At 45.6% G+C, this 12,039-nt stretch overlaps 1 long non-coding RNA gene across 2 annotated transcripts in view; it reads left to right on the forward strand.

The window, feature by feature from the left end:
- LOC148136394 (uncharacterized) overlaps nucleotides 1–12,039 on the forward strand; it is a 72,326-nt gene that overhangs the window by 37,424 nt on the left and 22,863 nt on the right. Inside the window, exon 3 of one of the 2 annotated variants that reach the window (XR_015754385.1) lies at nucleotides 1,117–4,953. The exons of the other annotated variant lie outside the window; for it this stretch is intronic. This is a non-coding gene — a long non-coding RNA (uncharacterized LOC148136394). Of the gene's footprint in view, nucleotides 1–1,116; nucleotides 4,954–12,039 lie in introns of those variants that run through there. 2 annotated transcript variants of the gene reach the window in all.

The raw sequence follows: 12,039 nt of genomic DNA on the forward strand, positions 1-12,039 counted from the left end.
GCCATAAAGTTAGAAAGAGAGAGAAAGAGAGACTTGTTAATGTGTCCAAACACATTTTTTACAGAAACTTTTCCAGATTCCTGAAACATTTATGACTTTCTTCCTGTCATTCTCAATAACAGAAGTTCAATTGCCTCTGAGACCCAGGATATCTTTAAAATTTCTTCATAAACCCCTGCTTGTTTTTCTTTCTTCCAACCCCCCACCCCCCGACCTCACACACACGCAAAAAACAAACCTGTTGGAGAAATGTTATTCAGTAATTGGAGAGTTCTGTCTGTCAGACCATATGGTTCTTTCAAGCAAACTGATTTCTAGTTATATAGAATTCAGTGAATGTAAAACACAACACAGTTCATTCCTGATTTGTTCTGGTGCGTGGCTTATCTCAGGAGCAGTTGTGCCTTTTGAAAATAATTCATCAAAATGCTCTCACCTTTCCTTGGCTTCTGACACACCCTCATTGAAGACAAGTTTCAATAAAAGGATTGGAGGATTTGATCTACGGGGAGAGGTTGAACAGGCTGGGGCTGTTTCCCTGGAGGCTGAGGGGTGACTTTATAGAGCTTTATAAAATCATGAGGGGCATTGATAGGGTAAATAGACAAGGTCTTTTCCCTAGGTTGGGGGAGTCCAGAACTAGAGGACATAGGTTTAGGGTGAGAGGGGAAAGATATAAAAGAGACCTAAGAAGCAACTTTTTCATGCAGAGGGTGGTACGTGTATGGAATGGGCTGCCAGAGGAAGCTGGTACAACACAGCATTTAAAAGGCATCTGGATGGGCATATGAATAGAAAAGGTTCAGAGGAATATGGACCAAGTGCTGGTGGAATGAGTTGCTAGAGGAAGTGGTGGAGGCTGGTACAATTGTAACATTTAAAAGGCATTTGGATGGGTATATGAATAGGAAGGGTTTAGGGGGATATGGGCCAGGTGCTGGCAGGTGGGACTAGATTGGGTTGGAATATCTGGTCAGCATGGACGGGTTGGGACGAAGGGTCTGTTTCCATGCTGTACATCTCTATGACCCTGTGACTCTAACAGCAGTAGGAAACCAGTTTTCAAATGGATGAGACAAGTGCAGGATTATGAGTTTCTCTTCCATGTTCTTCCAGGTCCTAGCTCCCATTCCAACCTGAAGCAAGAAGCAACCATCAAATTGAATTTGTTTCGATTCTGAACCTCCACTTAGTGTCGCCAACTCAAAGAGTTTGGATAATTTTCAGTCCGGTCGCCAAACCTGCCTGAGTGACTTCTACAGAATTAAATCTACTCGGTTTGGAATAATTCTATTTCTGCAATTAGCGGCTGCCTTGCGGATTTTGTTATGTATGTGTTCCTGGCGCCCACCTCCCCGCTCCCCTCCATGCCCCCCCCCCCCCCACCTTTCAGGGCTGTTCCAAATTCGACAGCAAGCTAAGCAAGTCCTGATCCATCTTTTTCCCATCCACCCACAAGTTGCCATCAACAAGAGATTAAAAGGAAAATAAATGAAAAGAACAATTTCTGGAGGTCTCGAGTAAAGCCCAATCAGCATCCAGAATGTATGTTCTGAAACACAGGATATTTCCCTGTGGGTTTCAGTAATAAATGGGTATGAAATGCTGAGGACGCCATTTGAAATTAGACTCAGATCTTTTCCTGGTTCATTTACAGGATGCAGCTTTACATGGACCTACCACCTATCCCCTGACTGCGTATTGGAGGCAGTCCAGAGAAGGCTCACTCGACTGATGGAGGGATTGTCTGATGAGGAGAGATTTGGGCCCTTTTTTTGTCAGGAGAGTTAGAGATGTCACTGGATACTATTGCAGTGCCCTACTCCACCATAAGCATGTTAAATCAGGCCAATACTTACCTCCAGGGCAGGTGGGTCTTAGAGTCCCGCAGCACAGAAACAGACCCTTCTGTCCAACCAACCATAATCCCAAACTAAATTACTCCCACCTGCCTGCTCCTGGCTCATATCCCTCCAAACCTTTCCTATTCACAAACTTATCCAAATGTCTTTTAAGTGTTGCGACTTGCCCACATCCACCAATTCCTCCGCACATTCATTCCACACATCAACCACTCTCTGTGTAATAAAGTTACCCCTCATGTCATTTTTAAATCTCTCTTCTCTCACCTTAAAAATATCTCCCGCTGATTTTGAACCCCCCCCCCCCCGCTCCACCCAGGGAAAAGACCCTTGTCGCTCGCCTTATCAGTTCGCCCTTTGTGATTTCATAAACCTCTATAGGGTCACCTTTCAACTTCCTCAGCTCCGGTGAACAAAAGTCCCATGCTTTTCCAGTCTTACCTTTTTGAGTCTCGAACCTTCTTCCAACCCAGAGGCAGGGACACTGCCACTGCACCACAGGAGCCCTTCCTGCTTCGTTATACCAAACACACGGACTGTTAGAGAGAGAGAGAAGCCATTCGGGCCATTGAGCATTTGACGAGCCTCCAAAGAGCATCCCCAGCGCTGTGAGGCCACACTCGGGCCTCCTGCAGTAGCTCCCCTCTGGAGTCTGCTGTGGTCTTCCACGTTGCCAGGGTAACAAAGTCAGTTGCCTCACCACCACGGGCGTATTCGTGCCCTATTGCACCACATCCATCCCCACCCCTGGCTCACAGCTACTCCCCTTCCACCCCACTACTTTCACTGACCTACAACGCCCTCCCCCCAACCCCTCCAACCAAATTCTAAGCCCCCCCTCCAGGAAAATGGCCCCAGTCCAGGACAGCGTCAGGAAATACTTCACCAAAATGTTGACATGGATGACTCACGACAGATTGACTTAAGATGCCTGTCTACTTAAACAGCAATGCTCAAACCCAGACTCTGAAAAACCATGAAAGCTCTGAACCTGCGCCAATTGTCTGTTTCAATTTATGCTTTCAGTGATAACAAGTGAATGATGGAGTAAACATACTTGCTTTGGGAAGGTAGTTAGCACAGCAATTTTCTTGACACAAACACTCGCTTATTATTGTGAAGTTAGGATTTATGGGAATCTGCAGCCTCACTTATTCCCCCCCACTCCCCTCCGTGTTCCAATCGGCTGCCACGTCATAAAGCAGTCCCGCCAATCGCATCAACTTTATGGCAACAGCCTCATAATTAGCCGTCATTTTATAGAAAGAGCTTTCCCAACAGCAGCCATTTTATAGCTTCACCCGTAACAGCCATTCACAGTCTATAATAGCATTCGCTTTGTACAGAGTCTCCCCAATTGCAGCCACTTTTTAATTGACAGACACTCTCCGCTGTCTTGTGGTTTGATCTTTCTGAGTTGGTAGAAACACAAATAAAAATACCCCCTACCAGGGCAGCACGTTGGCTCAGTGGTTAGCACTGCTGCCTCCCAGTGCCAGGGACACCAGTTCAACTCCCGCCCTCGGGTGACTGTCTGTGTGGAGTTTGCACCTTCACCTCTGTGGGTTTGCTCCCTCAGTTCAAAGATGTGCAGGTTAGGTGGATTGACTATGGGAAATGCAGGGTTATAGCATAGGGTGGTGCGTCGGAATGAGATGCTCTGCAGAGGATGGGTGTGGACTTGATGGGCCGAATGGCCAGCTCCCACACTGTTAGGATTCTATGATCCTTCTCACTGACTTGACTCCCAACTGTGGAAGCAGACTCCATGTTCAGCCAGAAGTAACAGAATTAGATGAGGCGATGGTAATAAGTGAACAAATTACAAGGTTGGTCAAACCTTCGCAAGTTGCCCTATTTTGTTCGCACAGCTTGAAAATTGTCGACAATAATGTGCTTTCTAGACCATCTTCATCTCACAATCTCGTCCCCACTAGGTAAGAATCAGGAATAATTACAACAATATATTTCTGTCTCCTGCCACCATCCCATACTCCCAGCCAGCACCAGATCAGATGGCGCAGGGACAATGGGTTGAATGGTCTCCTTCTACACCAATCGCAAATCATTAATCTGGGTGAGTCCTCTGTCTGTGTGCTGGTTTTGCAAACCCCTGTGGAACCACTGGTGGCAATGCCTTCAGCTACCTAGCCCCCAGGGTGTGGAAATCACTCTCTCCCCCTCACTTTGACATACATCATAAAACTGAGCCATTTCTCCTACCCCTATCACCTTTTGTGGTAAAGATTTTTGTGTTGGAATGCGCCAGTAAAGCACCACAACATACACTTTATTACGTTAAAGGTGTCATATAGATACAAGTCAGTGTTGTTGTAAATTGAGCCGAGCATTTGCCAACATAAAAGTAGTACTTTGAAGGTATTGCACTGACAAATATACAGCTTTAAAGAGGTAAGATCCTTGAGATAGATATTTTCTAATCAACCTGTTCAGAGATTTATTACACATCTCTGGAGCAGGTAAGGCTTGAACCAAGACCTCGTGGACCAGAGGTAGGAACGCTACTACTGTGCCAAAACAGCTCTCAAAGACTGCCAGGGTAGTGTCCTTACTCCAACCATCTTCAGCTGTTTCACCAATGACCTCCCATCACCAGAAGGCCAGAAGGTAGACAACACCAAAATTGGAGGTGTAGTGGACAGTGAAGGAGGTTACCATATATTACAATGGGATGGGCCGAGGAGTGGCAGATGAAGTTCAATTTAGATAAGTGCGAGGTGTTGCATTTTGGAAAGGCAAATCAGGGCATGACTTATACACTTAATGATAAGACCCTGTGAGTGTTGCTGAACAAAGAGAGTGCAGGTTAATAGTTCCTTAAAAGTAGAGTCATAGGTAGATAGGATAGTGAAGAAGGCATTGGGTATACTTGCCTTTATTGGTCACAGCATTGAGCATAGGAGTTGGAAGATCATGTTGTGGCTGTACAGAACATTGGTTAGGCCAGTTTTGGAAGACTGCGTGCAGCTCTGGTCTCCCTGCTATAGGAAGGATGTTGTGAAACTTCTGATTTGGAGATGCCTGTATTGGGCTGGGGTATACAAAGTTACAAAGCACACAACATGAGGTTATAGTCCAACAGGTTTATTTGGAAGCACCAGCTTTCGGAGCACTGCTCCTTCATCAGGTGTCCTTCCTGATGAAGGAGCAGCACTCCGAAAGTTAGTGCTTCCAAATAAACCTGTTGGACTATAACCTGGTGTTGCGTGATTTTTAACATTGTGAAATTTCAAAGGGTTCAGAAAAGATTTTCAAGGATGTTGCCAGGGTTGGAAGGTTTGAGCTCCAGAGAGAGGCTGAATAGACTGGGGCTGTTTTCCCTGGACCATCGGAAGAGCTTATAGAGGTTAATAAAATCGTGAGGGACTCGGGTAGAATAAATAGACAAGGTCTTTTCCCCAGATTGGGGAGGAGTCCAAAACTAGAGGGCATAGGTTTAGGGTGAGAGGAGAAAGATTTAAAAGGGACATAAGGGGCAACTTTTTCACATAGAGGGTGGTACGTGAATGGATTGAGCTGCCAGAGGAAGTGGTGGAGGCTGGTGCAGTTGCAACATTTAAAAGGCATCTGGATAGGAATATGAATAGGGAGGGTTTGGAGGGATATGGACCAAGTGCTGGCAAATGGGAGTAGATTAGGTTAGGATATCTGGTCGGCATGGACGAGTTGGACCGAAGGGTCTGTTTCCATGCTGTGCAGCTCTATGACTCTGTGACTGTAAGTGGGGATGTTCACTAAGGATTGCACAGTGTGCAGCACCATTCTCAGATACTAAAGCAGTCCAAGTCTGAATGCAGCAAGACCTGGAAACTGTCCTGGGTTTGGGCTGAAGGGTGGCAAGTAACATGCACGCCAAGCAAATGGTGGACAATGACCACCTCCAGCAAGAGAAAACCTAACTAGCATCCCCTTGACTTTCAATGGCATTACCATCACCACCGCCATTATGTCAGCTGCCACAGCCTCCCTGGTGGCGGTGTTGAGCAGAAGAGTCAATGGGACTGTCTCAGGGGTCCTGATTCTCGTGTGATGTCTGCTGCACTGCTGGCCTCATCACTGCCTGAGTGGGTCACCACTAATGTGGGTCCCTTGCCAATACCTCCATAAGAGTTGCCCTAAGTCTTCCTTTGCTCATGTTATAGGGAAAACTTTGATCTCTCTTTGTATCCATCCATTTTGATCATGTAGCATTTGACTGAACACAATTCCAAATCTCTGATGCAATCAAAAACCCGGAATATCTTCCAAAACTAACATTGGAAAGATCATTTCGCAGCTGCCTATCTGTAAATATTGTGATGCAGAGTTTGTGAAAAGAAGAGTAAAATGGCACAATGAAATATTCATAAATAAAATTTCCATAATAATGACTTGGATTGATGATGACAATGTCACTTTGTTGCTTTGAATTGTGAGGTTTATTTGAGTGGATGTTAATGTTTAATCATGAGACACTTGCAACGATACAAAATGTTCTTTCACAAGCACAATAGGGTCCATGGATAATGCAAATAGCATGTTGTAAGAGTGAGCACAATATGGTGGAGTTTTTAAAAAAAAACTTTGTCCCTAATCAAGAAAGGCCAGCACAAAGGCACCACAGCACTCAATATGTTCGAGAGCTTTTTGATGGTTAGAAGAGTTAGCAGATATAATTCACAACTAAGTATCTTTAATTCACTTGATACATCTCCGCAGGATAACTTGGCAGCACCAGAACTCAAACTGAGCAACTTTGATAAGTTCCAAGATTATCCCATACAAAGAAAATGGGCTAAAATGAAATTGCAATGATCAATATTTTATTTCTGAAGTGATTAAAAGATTTGCACCGTTGTATAAGGTTCCGAAGGAGTTAATGTTCATCTTATATTTGCTCCACCCATTGTACTGATGCCACACGCATTGGAGACTGGCTGTTCTTCTCCAGCTTTTCAGAGGGAGCACACATATATCTACCATCTCCCTCGTGTCCTAGTCATTATACCTGACCAAATGCAGTTGTAGTTATCGCTGTCATGCAATAACCTTCTTGTTAGCTAAGAATAGCCTGTTCTGTATATACTAGGCAAAAGTGAGGACTGCAGATGCTGGAGATCAGAGTCAAGATTAGAGTGGTGCTGGAAAAGCACAGCAGGTCAGGCAGCATCATCCGAGGAGCAGGAAAATCAACATTTCAGGCAAAAGCCCTTCATCAGGAATGAGGCCTCAGGGGGAAAATACCACAAGGTGCTTGGAATAATCACCAGGAAAAATACAGAGCAACATTTAAGATAGGGAAGTGAAGTTACCTTGTGCTGTCAGATCATAGGGCCTGCTGTTTCAATCAAGAGATAACTCGTGATAGTTTAACTTGATGAATGCAGTCACATTTGATTAGCAATGTTTGCTGTTTCATTCTCTTTAAAAGAAACATGCTCTATTTGTACAACATTGTCAGAAGCCCTGAAGCATTCACAACTAATTAATTTCTTTTGAAGATTTTACAGATACAGTGACAGGTATGTTTTGAAAAACACAGCTCCATAAATGTTCCTTTTCAGTGTATTGGTCGAGTGTTGAACAGCACAGAATCGTAGACCAATTACAGCATGTATTCAATTGGCAATAATCTAAAATTGACGTAAAATACCACTAGAAATGCAAGAAATCTGAAACAAACACGGAAATTGCTGGAGAAATCTCAGCAGGTCTGGCAGCTTCTGTGGAGAGAAATCAGAGTTAATGTGACTGCTCTTCAGAATCTGAAAGCGAAGGTTAATGTAGGGCTTGCAATGGGGTCAGCCAGGTGGACCTCATAGAACGTGAGTTGAAAAGTATGGCGCTGGAAAAGCACAGCAGGTCAGGCAGCATCCGAGGAGCAGGAGGGTCGACATTTCAGGCTTACGTCATTCAACAGGAATTCATCAGGAACATTGACTCTCCTGCTCCTCTCGAATTTTGCCTGAGCTGCTGTGCTTTTTCCAACACCACACCTTTTGTCTCTGGCTCTCCAGCATCTATAGCCCTCACTTTCTCCCTCATAGAATCCGAGTTCCCTGACTGGGGCTGTTAACCTGCTCCAATCCGGGAGCCCTTGCTGACAGATATAAACAGGAGAGTCAGGTTCTGTTCACTCTGAGAGCTGGCTCTGATGCAGCTGGATCAGTGTTATGTGCTGTGCTTGGCTAAGTAAAGGGTGACTTGCTGACAGGATACCAGCCTTCGTAGAGTTATTTCAGTTATTCTCAGTAATAGTGACCGTAAAATTATCATAAAAGCCCACCTGGTTCACTCACTTCCTTTCAGGAAGGAAAATCTACCATCTTTACCCAGTCTGGCCTACATAGACCCACAGCAAGGTGGTTCACCCCTAACTACCCTCTGGGCAATGAATGCTGGCCTAGCCAGTGATCTCGTGAATTTATAATAATAATAAAAACAATTGGCTGTAGAGCTCTCTGTGGTTCCTCAAGAATATGTTCTGTCAATGATGCCCCTCCATAGGGGAGGTTATGGTCTAGTGATATGATGACTAGATGCTTAATCTAAAGATTCAGTTAGTGTTCTGGGGACCTGGTTCTAACACAACCGCTTCAGGCGATTTGAACCAATGTGTCCAGGGAGCGACTGAGGAGTAGCATTACTCACTCATTTCCAATCAGTGACTCTCTTCTTTCTAGTTGACATTGGCACCACTTTCCACCAAACACCAGCTTTTAATATGGCTCTGGGGCTAACAATCTCATCTCTGAGGTTCAGGGTTCAAGTCCAAGAACCCAGGTTGACGCTCCAGCACAGAGCTGAGGGGCTGCTGATCTGTTGGAGATACCGTGGATTTTTAAACTGAAGCCTGTTCTGTTTGTATGAGTGGTTATACTAAACCAGTGGCATCTTCTCCGGCTGAAAAATGTGTTGCTGGAAAAGCGCAGCACGTCAGGCAGCATCCAAGGAGCAGGGGAATCGACGTTTCGGGCATAAACCCTTCTTCATCTTCTCCAAGGACAACACTCCGAACAATATCTGACCCACCCCCCCACTCCCATTCCCGATCAACGTTGACAAAACAGAATTCATATTGCTACTTGTGGGAGCTTGTTCTGTGCAAATTGAATGCTGTGTTCCCTCCATTAAAACACTGACTACAATTTAAAGGCAGTGCAAAGTGTTGGAGAGAGCTAGTGGCTGTGAAAAGCACTACATAAATGTGCATCTTCCTCCTTTGCCTGCTTTTTTCCCACAATGCACCGGCCACAGATCTTAACCTGTCTTTAAATCTGAGTGAACTCTGCTGTTTGAGGCACATGAGTCACAGAATCATACAATGAAGCCCTTCAGAGACAACGAGCAAGGTGCTGGAAAAGCACAGTCGCTCAGGCAGCATCCAAGGAGCAGGAGAGTTGACGTTGCGAGAATATGCTCCTGTTTCCTCCCACAGTCCAAAGATGTGCAGGTTACGGTGAATTGGCCATGCTAAATTCCCCTTAGTGTTAGGTGCATTTGTCAGAGGGAAGTGGGAATGGGTGGGTTACTCTTCGGAGGGTCGGTGTGGACTGTAGGGGATCTAATCTAATCTAATCAGAAATGCTCAAAACTTCAACTCTCCTGATCCTCGGATGCTGCCTGACTGGCTGTGCTTTTCCAGTACCACATTCTTCAACTCTGATCTCCAGCATCCGCAGTCCTCACTTTCTCCTAATGAGGCCCTTCAGCCCATCGGGTCTGCATTGCTGCCTCACAGTGTCAGGGACCTGGGTTTGATTGCAGCCTCGGATGACTGTCTGTGTGGAGTTTGCACATTCTCCCCGTGTCTACAAAGAAAATTACAGCACAGGAAGAGGCCCTTCAGCCCTCCAAGCTTGCACTGATCCAGCTTCTCTATCTAAACCTGTCACCTATTTTCTAAGTATCTGTTTCTCTGTGCTCCCTGCCCATTCATGTATCTGTCTAGATACATCTTCAATGACGCCCACCTCTACCACCTCCACTGGCAACATGTTCCAGACACCCACCGCCCTCTGCGTAAAGAACTTTCCACGCATACTGTGTGGGTTTGCACCAATTTCCTCCCACAGTCCAAAGACGTTAGGGGGATTGGCTGTGCGACATGGTCCCATAGTGTCCAGGGATTTGCAGGCTAGGTGGATTAGCCAAGGGAAGTGCAGGGATAAAGTGGGGTGCTGGGTCTGGCTGGAATACTCTTCAGAGGGTCGGTGTGGACCTGAGGGGCTGAATGGTCTGCTTCCACACTGTTAGGACTCTATTCCCAGTAATCTCACTTCCCAACATCTGGACAGCCTTCAGTGTTTGAACATTTCAAGTGGTCATCCACATACCTCTTAAAGGTTGTGAGGTTTCCACACCTTTACTACCCTTGGCGTTGATTGGCCTGGTTGGCTGGACAGCTGGTTTCCTATGCAGGTTGATCCAATAGTGTGGGTTAAATTCTCACACTGACTGAGGTATTGGAGGGAGTACAATGTAGGTTTACAAGACAGATGGAGTTCAGTTATGAGGAAACGTTGTGTAAATTAAGGGCAGAAACATCGACTCTCCTGCTCCTCAGATGCTGCCTGACCTGCTGTGCTTTTCCAGCCCCACCCTTTCAACTCTGATCTCCAGCATCTGCAGGCCTCACTTCCTCCCATTGTATAAATTAGGCCTGTTTTCCTCAGGTTAATGGGTGATCTGATCAAAGTCTTCAAAACATTAACAGGAGAAGACAGGCTAGGTAAAGATAAACTATTTCTCCAGGTTTGGGATTCTCGAACTAGAGGCATAGTCTGAGAATTAGCTCCAGACAGCTCACACAACGGGTGGGAGAGGTTTGGAACTCTCTCCCGCAGTGGACTCTCGATCAGTTGTTAATTTTAAAAACTGAGATAGACTTATGCTTGTTCAGCAAAGGTATGGGCTAAAGGCAGGGAGTAAGGCCACAGATTGGCCACAATCTCACTGAATGGTTGGAACAGATTCGAGGGGCTGAGCGGTCTCGTCCTGTGTTTCACCTTGAAGGACTCTCCGTCTCAGCCTCTCCCCTTTAGCTGAGGCGTGCTGGCCCTCAGGTTCAAAGCCATCACCATTCCTCGCTCTTTCTCTCGCTGTAATGAAAGAGCAGCCCCATCCGAGGGCCCTCTGGGACTATGGTGACATTAACCTACTCTCCCAGGGGGTTAAAAAAACCCTCCTCAAATCCTCTCTAAACCGTCTGCCTTTAACTTCAAGTGCTGTTCATTCTTGGACGATATAAAGCAACGACAGCTTGCGTTGATATAGTGCCATCGATCTTGTTAAATGACCCATGGCGTTTGGCAGAGGCGTTACCATTGGAACAGTTTCAAAGCATTAACAGGTTGATCAGTATCCTCGGTCGTGTTTGGTTTGCTTTATACTACCATCTCACTGCCAAATACGCAACAAATCGAAGACAGAACGAGTGTTGCTCTGTCGAGTAGCACACGTGGATTTTGGAGATCCATTGTGGTACCAAACGAGTTAACAAGAAACTAGGTATCTCTACATGACATCTCAATTGCTAAATCTGAATTTGATCCCTTTGGATTAATGTTGGGGGGTGGGAGGGGGGATTTATGTGGGGAAGGGGATTACTGCATGAATTGGAGACTGAACTAATCGGCTGTTTTGACTTGGTTAATTCTCTCCAAAGCAGACAGTCACCGTTGAGCTCTGTAGTGTGCACCACACCCATTCACTCAAGAGGTGACTCAGTCCCGGCGGAATGTTATGTAGCCGACATGAAACCAGGAGTTCAGGCCAGGCATACCCGCAAACAGCTTTTACTCGTAATCCAGCTCTCTGCTGAGAAAGAGAGCTATTTCATTTCTGTCTGAGGATTGAAATGTGCCATTGTGGCCGATGCCTCTTCTGTGGCCTACACAGATTAGCCACTCACAGTAGAGCTAGGTGTCATGTGACTGCGCCAAACAATCCCATTTCTCCCAGCATCCTCCTTTGGGCAACAGAGAAACAGAACAAAATTACCAGCACTGGCACTGCCAGTTACTCACAGTCAACAAAGAGAATGAGTGTTTGTTGATAAAATGTGTTGCTTGCTCCATCTCTGATATAGCTCTGGCGCTATCAGCTTCTGGTCAAAGTTCCTTTCGCTGTCAGTACATGCTCAATGTACCTGTCTTCAGGCACTTTCAATTGGTTT

Source organism: Chiloscyllium plagiosum, unplaced genomic scaffold (genome assembly GCF_037043375.1).
Source record: "Chiloscyllium plagiosum isolate Xiang-an unplaced genomic scaffold, Cpla_swu_hap1 HiC_scaffold_45, whole genome shotgun sequence".
NCBI classification, from domain to species: domain Eukaryota; kingdom Metazoa; phylum Chordata; class Chondrichthyes; order Orectolobiformes; family Hemiscylliidae; genus Chiloscyllium; species Chiloscyllium plagiosum.